Source organism: Mycetomoellerius zeteki, unplaced genomic scaffold (genome assembly GCF_001594055.1).
Source record: "Mycetomoellerius zeteki isolate Tzet28-1 unplaced genomic scaffold, Tzet1.0 scaffold31, whole genome shotgun sequence".
NCBI lineage: Eukaryota > Metazoa > Arthropoda > Insecta > Hymenoptera > Formicidae > Mycetomoellerius > Mycetomoellerius zeteki.
In genome coordinates this window covers 1,895,503-1,909,959 of record NW_017257294.1, presented here as the reverse complement: position 1 = coordinate 1,909,959, position 14,457 = coordinate 1,895,503, and positions in this window count along the sequence as shown.

Here is a 14,457-nt window from a genome sequence, read left to right as displayed (position 1 = left end):
ACTCCTCCCTGCGTGCCATTGCACTTGTTTGCTCGGTTACCTCGTGTTTCTTTCATGTACGAGGAAGTGAGAAGGACTCTTCGCGTTGGAGAAAGCTGTAAAGGTGAAATGACAAGTTCGTAATTTGTATGAAATCTAGAATAGATCTTACACACAGATCACGGACTTACTTTATCCTTGCGTTTCTATTGCGAGTTACGCTATTAAATTAAATGGCTATCATTGCCTGGCAGAGAGATTTAGTATGCTTTTTAGCCGCCTTCATACGTTATTATCGGAAATAGCGGCTGACGTAACGCTGGTAGCATTTGCGCACGCGCGCTCGTGCTAAGAGAAATTCAATCTTTTTTTCTTTTTTAATTCCATAGCGCGTGTTTCGTCACGGCAATAGCCATGCTGAGGTCGTAATTTCGCGTGTTGAAACCGTACAAGTGCGTTTCGCGATCAATCGGCTGGTCGCTTATCGGAATCAGTAAGTGGTTCGTGTCGTGGCATTGTTTGGATCCTTTTGTGCCTCGATCTCATCCTTCTTCCCATTTTTTCTTTCACTGGTTTCCGCGACGGCACGTGCACGCTCTCTCTAGATACGCTGACAATTTTATTACTAGCTAAGTAGACTAACAGTAACCCACCGCGATTACAATGGGCCGTATATGTCACCAGAGTCTAAGAGATAAAAATTATTCCACAGTGAATATGTACAAAGAACACGGATACAGAATGAACTAAGTCGGTTGTTTGGTATTGTTTTAATTTATTTCAATTTTGTGTTATGCAGTTAACGATGAGAAAACTTTTCCGGCACACGAGCGAGTCATATTTTAATGGTATTTAGGAAATATGGAACTTTTCTACTGAGTTTGGCATATTAAAGCCGAGTTACGATAACGAGAGCGAATTTTAGATGGTCTCGCAGAGAAATATTTGCGTTTCATTATATTGTATTTTATTTACGAACCGCGGGGAGAGTGTGCCATTTGTATTCCGATTCGGAAGTTGCAATGGCACGCGAGATGCATACGGTAACGCCGCATGCGGATACTCGTCATTTCGCACAAAGACGTAATTGTGTGATATTACAGTGCGAGCGAATCGATATCTTTTTTTTTTTCGAAAGGGAAATTACCGTTACATTTCAGAAAATTATAGCCTTACGAGATACCTGCAAGAGTATCGATGCCATTGCTCGCGAGGATCCTGGTTTTACTCTCTCCCGGTAATAATCTTTGAATATGTATGTTTCAATTATTATGTATCTCTTTGTAGCGATGTCACATCCATAGAAAAGATTCTAAACGTAAAAATATATGATCTTAAATTTATGTGTTATTCCACTTAGAAAAGATTTCTAATAATGAGACAAAAATATTCTTGACACAACAAATTGATCTTATCGCAACTTTATGCATCATAAAAGTAAAAGAATATTAAAATTAGATCAATTTCTTATTCTTTTCCCTAAAATTAATTAAGATTGACTTGTCGTCTCAAGACATAAGTTCATCTTATTTAATTAAAGAAAGGAAAATAAAAAGTATCGATTTAATTTTAATATTTATTTTTATATCGTGATAAGATTAAGTATGTCAAGAATATTTTTGTCTTATTATTAGAAATCCTTTCTGAGACGAAACGTTTCCAATGTCTCAACATATTTTTTAATTATGTGTGTTTTCATCCTTTTGTAGGTGTGAATTTCTTAACGGTAAAATCACTTTATTCACAACTCCTACTATTATCACAGCTTTTCCGTCACTCGTCTCGTCCTTCTCGCACGCGCGCGTCTCGTGCAAACTCGCCGCAGTGTACAGAGTACACAGAGCGCCTCGGGTTTATAGAGTGAGTTGTCGACTTACACCGGGTAAACCACCCGGCCGACGGGCTGACGGTGGTCGTTGGGGCGGTAGGATCGGTTTGGATGAAGAGCCGGAGAGGAGAGAAGACAGACCGCGGATGCGATCTATACACATATTTTCTGCCTTCGAGCGCGTCGGTATCACGTACGCTTGCCATTGTTTGTCCGCACAAATTAATTCATCGCCACTGTAGAAACGCATTGTGGGTAACCGATTAGTCCCCGATAAATCGAAAGAAAACAATGGGGAAATTTTATTTCACGCGAAGAAGAATCTTTTATTATCTTCACAAACAGTTTAATTGTATCTTTAAACGATTAGAAATAATTCTTTAACATTTCTGTTATGTGTTTCCACAGACTGCGAGAAGATTGATTGCATTTATTAATTTTAATATATATATGTGTGTGTGTGTGTGTGTGTGTGTGTGTGTGTGTGTGTGTGTGTGTGAGTGTGTGATATTTATATCGTAAGAATTAAGTACTACTAACATGTATTAATTTAGATATCTCGCGGCAAAAACCGTTAATGATTACGTAGATCCTATTAATAAATCTTTTTATCGATTCTCGCAATGAGGTTCGCGTAGAAGCGTAATTTCAGATTCTCGCCTCGCGCACCGTTTGTCAATGCCTCGTTACACACCGAAGTGAATTTTATTCTAATACGGAAGGATAGCCTATTGTAGCATTACAGATTACAACGATGTACCATACATCGACGGCTGTTGTTGGGCCGCGGAGTATGCGAAATACCGTGCAAGCCGACCAAAATGCACGCGTGAGCGATAGTTTACGGTCATTGTGGGATTATCGCGATAAATTATTGCATGTATCGCAACTGCGCTTATCGGTATGCCGATAGTATTAATTGGGTCGTCGAGATTATTACCGGGAATGTATCAATAATAATTACTAGCTTGCTGGGGTGGAAAAGGATTTCCCTTGCAATCATAATCGACCACCTTCGAAAAGGAGCTCTCACAAATAATCTATATAATTATATTTTCGTTTATCGAAGCTATCATACGCAAACGCTAAATTGTGTTGAAACTAAAGCAATAATCAAAATTATTTATGATAAATTATTTAATAAAGTGTCCGATACATTTTAGGTAACCAATTAATGAATAAAAATTTAATTAACATAATATAACAATTAATATAATATCAATTTAATATAAAAATATTATCAATGGCAATACTTATTCATTCTGTATTATACAGAAAGGGTGTTTGTGAAGTATCTAAAAATTTAGCTAGACAGATTTGAGAATAGTTTTGTTGGGTGATTAAAATAGTTATATACGACGCTCAAACTGATTGCTACCAGTTGTATGTCAAAACTTTTTACAGTGTTGCTCATCATGTTTGAGATTCCTTTGTAATTATTTTGATGTATCAACAAGATTATTCAGATTTGTATCTAGTTAAATTTTTAGATACTTCAGCAAAATCGTTCTTTCCGTGTAGGAAAAATTCTCATTACAACAAAGTCCAAAACGTTAGCACACGAATGGCGTACTTGCCCAAGATAGTGAGAATTTTTTGCGGTACATTAGGGGGGACATTAAGAGATATCATCGTTGCGTTGTGCGAAGGGTTGAAAAGTGGCCCATACGGCCAGTCCTATGGATGGCTGAGTTTTTCATGGCGCGTACAATATTTAATGATCCCGTCCACTTCTACTGCCCTTTCATCGGCCACCGACGCGTACGATTAATCTATTACCTTCGACTAGCACGAAATTTCGAGTGGCTACTATCTACCGCCGCCCTTCCAAGGGTCACGTGGCCCGCACGCGGGGTTTTCTACTCCAGTGGGTACTCGTCATATATCCCGTGATCGTTTTTATGGGGGATTAACGACCGCGGTGAGAACTCTGAGCCAATTAACATATCAATGACATTAAACGGATTCTCCCATTCCGATCTTCTCTAACTTGTTCGTATCAGCATACGAATATATTTCTGTACGAAAGAATCTCGGTGGATTTATCAGCTTTTTTTTTATTAATATCTTACCTTCGTAGTATCTAATCAATTTTATTGGTTTTATATTTTACGATATGCAACAGTAATTATTAGATGTATAAATTAATTCTCGACTCCAACATTTAATAAACTGCAGCACTTATTTAAGCGAAAATTTATTCATGCGAAGTTTTGTACTAAATAATACCAACCTAATGGAACTAAAAATTCGAAATTCAATCGACATGATCTCAAAAAATTGACCGTGACAGTAAGCAACACGATGTCGACAAAATACATATTAGGCACTGTTTACTTTTCGCGTTTCAATTGAAAAAAAATGCTTCCGAGGCGAAGGAAATGATTTGTTTGGCATTAGGAGAGAATGCTATATCCTATAGTAGGTACGTGTTAAAAATGGTTCCACAAGTTTCGGAATGGAAATTTTAATCTCGAAGATGACGAACGGCCTGGACAACCAAAGAAGTTCGAAGATGATGATTTGGAGCAATTATTGGTAGAAAACCCATGCCAGTCCGAATCTGAACTTGCTTCAGCATTAAAAGTAACTCAGCCAGCCATTTCTATTTGGTTGCGAAAGTTAGGAAAAATTCAAAAAGAGGGCCGTTGGATTCCGCACGTTCTTTCCGTAGACAACAAAGCGAGACGCTATGATACGGCTCTGTCTTTGCTTTTTCGATTTAAAAAGAAGGACTTTCTGCACAAAATAGTGACGGGAGATAAAAAGTGTATTACGATAACCCAAAAAGATGAAAATCATGGGTGAATCCAGGTGAGCCTTCGACATCGATCGCGAAATCCAATGTTCATGGCGAAAAAGTTCTTTTATGGATTTGGTGGGACTTCAAGGGTGTGATATATTTTGAATTGCTTAACCGAATGAAACTGTCACTGCTGAACGCTACAAACATCAACTTCAGCGTGTGAGTGATGAAATCGAACGTAAAAGATCTTTTACTGGCAAAGGACCTAGACCGGTAATATTACTGCACTACAACGCAAGACCTCACACAGCGAAAGCGACTAAAGACACTCTTAATTTGCTGGGCTGGGAAGTTTTGCCACACCCGGCGTATTCACCAGACTTAGCACCGATAGATTTTCATTTATTTCGATCCCTTCAACATCACCTTGCAGACTCACACTTTAAGATATACGAAGAAGTCGAAAATTGCGTTAAAAATTTCATTGAATCAAAACCGCCGTATTTTTATCGAATGGGGATCCGCCAGCTCCTTGAAAGATGGAAGAAATATGTCGATTTTGGTGGAGATTACTTTCCTGACTGAAGCATAATTTCATTCTATGTGAGTAAACCTTCTCACTAAAAAAAAGGCTGAGAATTAATTTATACACCTAATAATTATTGAAAGATTGATATTACTATAATGAATACTCAAGTTCAAAGTATGATCCAGGTAGTTAATTAAATAAATTCGGATGAGATGACTATACGGAAAAGATGGTTACAGGTCTCAAAATGACTACAAAAATACTTTGTTTAGTAATTATTAAAGAAATTACAGTCTATAACCATCTTTTCCGTATGACCATAATGTCGGAGTTTACTCTATTTTATTGTGTTTTTTCTGGCAGCTTAAGATACATATAATATGTTACATAAAATGTTCAATGTTAAATTAAGGGACATACAGCGTGAGTAATTTTTCCCCGGGGGTAAGCTCTTTTTTTCACGAGCAATTGAGGCGTGTGAAGATTTCGGTATTGCTCGTACATCCATATATCTCTTCATTGACCATGTACACCGAGTCGCGTGTGTGTGTTTGTTCTACATGCGTGGCAGTGTTTGCTCGATGCGTAGAGCTCAGCCGAGGGTGCGGGATGATACGAGCCAAATCGAGCACCACCCAAGTGTGCTTCATTTGTGGCGTAGCGGGCTGTGAAATTCGGGGATAGCGCTTTCGCTCTATCTTCAGTCGTCTCTCTCGAGCCGCTACCCCTCGATGGTTCATGATGATTTGTCGGCTGTCTGACCAGACGTTATCGAAAATTCGCGGGCAATCTTCTGCGATGATACCGATCTAGGGTCTTGCAGTGCTTGCGAGATTATGCAAAACCCGGTGTATTACGTGAAGCGAATTATTTGTACTATGTCAGATATATGACTCGGGCGTATGAGTATATATCGGTCCGACATGTACACTAGAATTTCAATGAGTTACGGATAAATTTGTTATATTTCTCTCATGTAACGGATATGTAGAGTTTAGCGGGTAAATTGCGTTTACGCGTCAACAACTGAATATTCCTTGAAATTCTATCGGATGATATTTCCCGCTAAAATTACAGCACCTACGATTAAGCGAGTATAGAAATAAAAAAAGTAGATTATTCCGAGATGAAAAGAACGACGGTATGAATTTCAAAATAAAGCTGTAGGTAGTGCAAGTAATTAAGGATTCGGCAACCGTAAAATATTCGACCCCCTCGCGACTGACACGGCTTCGCAGGTTATAATCCGTCGGAAAATATAAAATGACAGCTCCGTCGGAGCATAAAACCAACAGGCCTGGGGCGGAAAGGTACAGGTCGTTCTGAAAATCGAATATATACGGCCTCGCGGGGATGAAGAGGCCTTCCCCCTTATCCAGGGAGGTTTCGTGCTGGCGGAAAGCCGCGAGATCGTGTGTGCAAACAGCCCCCAGAGCAAACAAGTCCTGCACTCCGTAGTGAGCTTATATTATCTGTTTCGACGTGTACTTAAGGGATGCCGCGTCTCTTAAATCTTTCCGTAGTAACTACATTTGCCTTACGCGTTAGGCGTTTAATTACCTTTTGCATACATCGCGTTATGTTACGTTAAGGATCTAATCGATTTTAAGATTTACAATTTACATTTTACAATTACTCGAAAACCAATAATTTATTTGTTGAATAAATTTATATCGATATTGTTAATTTTTATATTTTCATACTATTGTAATAAATGAGTAAATGAGAGCCAAGCAAGAAGTTAGCGTTAATAAATTAACAATATATTTCTTACATAAAGTTAAAATTAAATAAAAGCCATTTAAAAAATTTTTTTACCTTGAAAAATTTCTTTCGGAATTAGAAGGACGTTTTCTTCTCGTTAAGTACCAGACATGGGTATCATGTTTCGGTCAATGACCTGGGAAATACCGTTTCCATTTTTTGACCTGTATCTTTGATTAACTTGGAGCTCCAGACGAAGTTATGCGGTCTCATCTTTCCCTTATCCTTTCCCATCGATGTGCAGTGTCACGCCTACGAGACCCTTGAAACTATCCTTGCGATACACGAAGAAAACTGATTAGAATTTTATTATCGCGAACGGCGAGAGAAAAAGGGGGGAAAAACCTACTCTCGAAGAACAGCATATGGCGCGACTAGCGAAGCCGCTCTCTCCTACGGCTTTTGAAGTTTCGGGGATGAAAGAGGCCGCCGTTCTTGAGTTTACTTGACTCTTGTGCCTCCCCCTCGGCCCCGAGGATTCTCTTCGAGGATACCCGTCCCTTGCTCCGCTCCTTCCTTCCTCCTCCTTCCGTAAAGACCTTACTCACGAAACGAGCTACAATCCCTCGTTCTATCCCTCCGGAGTGCCCCGGAGTTGTCTTTTGGAGTCTCGGAACGACTACCGTTACGGAAGACGTTGGCCAAACATCCGTGTGAATCCTTCAGTCGAGCTAGAAATGCTACCGATGAGAACAACCGAGCGGAAAAACAGGAGTTTTTTTTTCAGAATATTCCCAGAGAATATTGGTCTCGTTTTAATGCATTATAAATAATAATTGTTACTCTCTAAATCTGAATCAGTGGATAATCACTGATATCAGTCTCAAGTATGCTACTGGATAATCAGTAAAATTCATCTAAAAAAGGAAAGGAGTTTGAGCATTATCTATAGTTAAAATATCGATATTTGCACGTCGATTCCAATATCACATACATTGAATATACTAAAGTAAGATTAGATTAGGAATTCCACGTTTCACTGATTAAATTTTACTGTTTTAAATTTTACTGAATTTATTGATTATCCAGTGATATACTTGGAACTGATATCAATGATTACCCACTGATTTAGTTTAAGAGAGTAAGAAATTCTTACGTATAATAATTATTAGTAATTATGCCGAGATACGTTCTATTATTAACATATTTTTTTAATTTTGTTATTTCCCATATCTCCGGATGCAAAAGAGAAATGAAGAGTAGTTCGATAATTTAATAATAATTCCATGTGTGCAAAAATTCGCTGAGACGAAATGTAATGTGCGTTATGATATAGATACCATTGATCCTTGTAGCGATATTACAAGAGCAGGGATATGTTTTAGTAACAATCGGGGGTTCTCGAAAGGGACAAAGATACGAGCTTGGTCTCGGTAACATCGAAGGGCTCCGGGCGTATATATCGAGCCGCAGGAAGTTGTCCCGGGATTCTTTCGCGTCGCTCCCCCTCGGTAACTTAAGGGTCCCATTTCGTGAAGTGGTTTCCTTCCTCCTTCTCCCGCGTGCTCGAACTAATAGAAATTTCGGAGCTCGGTACCTTCGCATTCGGGTAATGCACCCTAAGTACTGCCATATAAGATAACAGTAAGTGGGGCGAACCTCGGGACGACGGATAACGTCTCGCCTTAACGTCGCGTCGTGCGGTTTTAGTCACTGTGAGTTAACGCGTGTCGGGAGTGCTTAATAATTTAAGACACGCGGGCGGCGCCTTTGGCGTCGCTCGCGTAATCGCGAATCAAGGAAGAACGAGTTAGAAACTGATGGATCTGTTTGGCGACGCGTTACATCTCCTCGTTACATATCGATGGCTTTCGAGCTGCGATATTACTTCCGTTTGCGAGACACTAATGTTGTATCATAAGCGAAGACTGATATGAATTGTCGTGGATAGTGTTTCGTGGTGGTTTGGTATTTCTCTCTCGAGTATCGACTATAGTTCGACTCTCGGGACATGCACTACGTACACTATACACAGGATGGGTAGACTAAGCGACGGAGGTTGGTACTAAATCTCACCCTAAAGCATCCCTACCGAGCCACCCCTAACTACGCTACTAGTGCTCCTGCTACCCCTCGTTCAGTGTCTCGCATTGGCGTAGAACAGGGCACTCTTTGCTGTTATATCAAGATATCGATATGTGATACATTATTTTCCATGAATTATTTCCGTGAATTTTTTTCTGTTTGATCAGATAATAATAGAGAAAACTTAAAACATACTTTTAGATATAAATTTGATATATGAACTATTTCTTAATCATAAAGAATAGAATTTACTAAAAAAATTTCATAAGTTGTTCGACTATCGGCTAAAAATTTTTAGGCAGAAGAGAGAAAGAACATCGTTAGTGTAGAAATTAAAATGAAGAAATGATTAGGCACGGTCTTCTTGTGCGGATTGTCGACCATCGAGCAAAAGACCGATGAGATAAGATATATTAAGCAGAAATGGGATGTGTGATAAAGAAAAAATAGAACGTTGCAGGTAAACGAAGTACGTTTGCTCGATATGGTCGGCTTTCGTCTCTTTTTCAAGATATCTTTCTGTGTACACGTTTGATACGTTAGTATGCGAATCTATTATACAGTGGCTGTTGTTGCGACCATGTCGTGCAGTGATCGAGATTCGTTAGTCGATCTATATTTGGACAAATCGATTGACGAGGAAATACACCGCTATCCAGGCCTCTATTAAGGCTAATCGGGATTAATCTCGCGAATCTTACAACACGAGAATGCTTCTGTTCATGTTCGTCCTCGTCCTCGAGGAAATTGAATGGAATTAATTCGAAGGATTACACGTGGCAAGCCTGGTAATGACAAACCACCGAGATTCTTCGGGCACGCGCGATTGTGCGTAGGAAAACTTACTGAATTAACTCTGCTACTAATTAACAAATATTTTTATAAACAAATTAAAATATTTATTCAAATATCTATTATATTTATTTAATTATCTATTTTATTAACTGTAGTATTTGATTTTATCACAGTTATCCTATAATTATATCAGAATAAGTCAATTGAATCATTCAATTAGAGATCAATTAGAAAATTGTTAGCAAAAAAAAAAGAAAAGGAGTCTTTTTGGATTTATAGTATTCACACAATATTAGATTATCCAAGATAGAGCAGAATAATTCTCAGAGCAAAATTTCAACCACCGCGTTAAGTCTGATAATTTCCGAAGGAAGTACTCTACGACGTGAAAGCGTACGGGGTGTTACTTCCATTACGCCACTTGGTTAACAAGAGGTCAGAATTAAGCCGTAGCTCGTCGCACGCTCCCGAAAACGATTTCGTTTTCCGTTCGGCTTACGCCAGTGGTGCGGCCTCAACCCACCCCTATATACCCCGTCGCCCTGCAGTTAATGTGTTCCAGGGTGGAACCCTGCCCCCCTCCCACCTTCTCATCCCAATTTCAGTTCTCCTACCACCCGCTCAACCTCCTCCTTCGTCCCTTCGAACTCACCGAACCCGGGATCTCGGCTTTGCCTCCACGAGAGAACGTTTCTCTCTCTCTCTCTCTCTCTCTCTCTCTCTCTCTCTCTCTCTCGCTCTCTCGCTTCCTTGAAATCGCTCGTTCATCTCTCCCTCTCTATCTTTTTCCCTCTCGTTCTTTCTTCCTTCCTCTGTCTGCTTCTCCCGCTTCCGTTGGCGTGCTACGATCCGCGACTCTCTTTGTTTTAGAAATTAGAAGAGGATTACCGGATCCCCTTTTCAGCTGCGCTGTTATTAACTATTACCTTTTAGCCATTCACCCTCGGACACGATATCCACGAAAGGGTTGTGACGGGGGGAAATTAAATCGGTTTCTCGCGGAGGTTTTGCTTCGTCCGCGCTTTTTACCGCGTTTACCTTTCGGCGAAATATCACCGTTTCACTTCCCTTTCGCTGTATAAAGATTATCGCATATGAGTGTAATTATTTCCGTCGTTCTCTTTGCTTTTTAGTAATTTCATGCCAAGTAGCATTGATTGGAATATTATTACTTTTACTTCCACAAGTCTCTTATTAGATGGCAGAAATTAATTGGCCACAAAAGGACAATCGATCTCCTCAAATTATACAAATTTATATAACAGATTCTAAACGAATTTTTGCTTATGTGCAATTATTTATTTATGCTAATTTATAGAGATTTTGCCAGCTGCATTATTCAACGTATATCGTATAATGATACCAGTTATGGTTTTAGAGCGCTTGAACTCGCGCGTCGTCGTAATGCTGCCGACGACGCGGAGACACCGAGTTCCGTTTTCTTGCCGGTCGACGTTTTTGTCATGTTCCCCCTGTGCGCGTCGCAGGGAGAACGGAGAAGACGAGGAGAATCGACCTCCGACAGCCACGATCTTATTATTTTTTTCACGCTCTCTCGAAAGGGGAATCGTGCGGCGGGGACAACGGCGCAAAGAAGAGAAGAAGAGGCGTCCGGGTCGACGACTCTTCTCTACCTTTCTTCGTCTCCACTTCTCTCGGATCTTCTTCTCTTTTACTTCTGCGTCTTCTCTTCCTCTCCCTTTATTCGCTTCGTCTTTACGCGACCCGATAAGGTGTAAAAGGAGCGGGGCCGCCGATGCCGAGGAGGAGGCGCAGTTTACACAGTTGGCCAGGCGAGGTTACCTAATTATTTGTTAGCTGTCCAATGACGAAACGCTTCGAGGCAACGTCATGTCTTTTCTTTCTTTTTCTATTAATTTTTATTATTCACGCGTTTCCTGGCGAAGCAAGGAAAAAATTCTTCGCGCTGTTTACGCATAACGTCGTTGCAAAACGGTAAAATTCTCGATCACTTAATCTTCTGTTCGGATCAGTTTAATCCAAAATCTAGTTTACTTTCTTACTGTTATTTTATTAAATTTTTTTTGTATATTCAATGACTTTGTTAATGTAAGGTTTTTTTTTTATGCAAACGTTTTTTTTCTTTATATAGTTGGAAAATTTGTGTTAAATTTAATACATTTTACATGTTCCAAACGGTCTATTCAAATTTTTGTGTTAATTTAACACAAGATAAATATGTTAGAAAGTAACATAAATATTGTGTAAACAATTAACGCAAAAAAAAACGTAACATTGATACAATTTGTAAGCAGTCATATATTTCTTCATTGAAATTAATACTTATAATATGTTAAATTACATATTTTATTCATTTATCTTAGAATTTACATTAAAATATATTTAGATGTTTTTTTGTTTACTTATAAATTGGGTTATTTTAACACTAAGGCTTAAGAGTTAACCATGAGTTATGGAACTGGGCCTAAGAAATGTTGAATATCAAATTTAACGTAAATATTCAAATAACGCACAATCACATTATGTTAAATTTGTGTATTTATTCATTATTGCATATTGAGAATGTAATGCTTTAAATATGCAATATATTAAATTGAAATTAAATTAAATTAATACTTGGATATACGAAAAATTTGACAGAAAGTTTTAAAATTTTAATAAAGTGGACTAACACAATACAAAATATTTTTAATATGTAATTTTTTTATTATATTGACCCAAACGTATAGTAAATTTGAACAGCAGATTAGTATTTAAAGGTTAATATGTGGCACGTTGATCTCTTTTCTTATTTTTTTTTCTCTAGAAATGAAAAGAAGAAATACGAGAAGTTTAGTCTTTCCTGTACGAGAAAACATTTTTAAAAAAAGTTGCCGTTTCTGTAAAGTATTTTCTTTGCGTATCTTATTTCTTCATCAAAGTCCCCGATATTATCATCCGGACTGATACAGCAATGGTCAAAGCGCTTTGCGATCCGATCTGAGAACACCATATGCTACTGATCTTGAGTTAGTCGCGCGACATGGTGAGTAACTTTCGAGATTTACAGCGACTGTATTAACAACAACCAGGGGTGCCGCGAGTATCATCGGGATCTCCTATGGTCCTCGCAGCATCACCGAAGTTCTCAAATGCGTCGCATTAGACGGAAACACGTCGATCGCCAAAACTTGTTGGGAGATAGACGCTCTCATGCGAGGCCGCCGTGTGATGATCGATACTCGAGTTGCTGCGCGTCCTCTGCTTATCAGCGAGTCGACAAACGCGAACGTTGCGTAATTATTTAATTAAATTGTGTCATTATTTGCTACGGCGACTGTGTTCGAAACGGTGGATCGTTTGTCTTATTAGTACATTTTCCGATTTGGAACAATTCCAATTGCAAAATTTCGTGCTCCACTTTTGTTCTCGGATATTGTTCTTAGGTCCAGTTTTTCATTTTCTGGTTAACTTCTGGTTAGGCTTAACCTGATGATAATGTAAAAATTGTATTTTCCTGGCTATGGTTAATCACTAAACTGATGGTTTTGTAGTGAATAACTTTTAAAGTTACCACTACAAAACTATTAGTTTAGCAATTAATCATAGTTAGAAAAATACAATTTTACATTATCATCAAGTTAAGTGAAGTTAAGTCCAAACTTCAAGTTAACCAAATTATGAAAAACCGAGCCATATTGATTCTGTTAGATATCAAAGGAGCAATGGTAACCCAATTTCTTGAGTTAAATAACATTTTGTTATTAACTGTCATATGTATCAAAGTCAATCTATTTCTATAGCTACAAAGGAAACAACGTTCACATATTAACATATGCACTTAGTAAATAATAAACTAAATTTGAGTCAAATTTAATACATTATTATTTTTTGAGTTAAATTGTTCCAAATTTAACGCCATTATTTTCGTTAAGTTAACTAGATATTGTATAGGAGCAGTGGTGACTCATAGAAATGATTAAAAATAACTCAAATTGAGTATAATTCGTCATAAATTTAACGGAGTACAGTGATAGTAAAAAATTTATAAGTAGCTACAGAGTACTAATACGTAAATAGTCGTTCATAAACGTTTATAAAGATTCATATCTCCTCCGGTTTCTATTATATTTTTTTTCTCTTTTATATTCAGTCAAAGCTCCATTATAAGATGTAACATGAAAAATTAGAGGAAAACAATTGACACAGCGTGTAAAATAGACGCTGTAATATAACATTTTCTACGTGCTTTTGATGAGGATTTCAAAATTATAGTGGGTTCCTAGTTGGATCATTATCGTTCAAAACATAGTTTTCTCTCATCGCTCCCAAAAATGTTTCGAAAAGCAGGTACAAACAAATCTCCAACTGTGCATTAACGCTGTCGCATTGTGGCGGTTGTCGTTTTACATGATTTTACTGTCGTTACTAGCTTATTTAAATTAGTGTGAATGGCATCCTTATACCTGCACCGTTTCAACAGGATGGTCATTTATTTTGACTGTTTGTCGGCTGTTACTTTATGGCGACAAGTGTGTTCGCACTTTGTCACCTTTCAGGTACGAACACCTTGTTACATTTACACCGCTACGTTTGGCGACTCTAATTTAATGCATTACGCGTTTTTTACGTCAAAATTTCAGAAGAATATACCGCTCTCCTTTTACACTAATAAAATACCGATTAACCTGCGCCATAAAAGTTGATATTGTTCGCTCGCTCGTACGCTCGTGTCTTGAATCAAAATGAGATCAAGTATCTTCAATAAAGCGGCCGTTCGCAATTGATGTCAATCGTCGCTACATTGTAATGTCGAACTATTTAGCCACA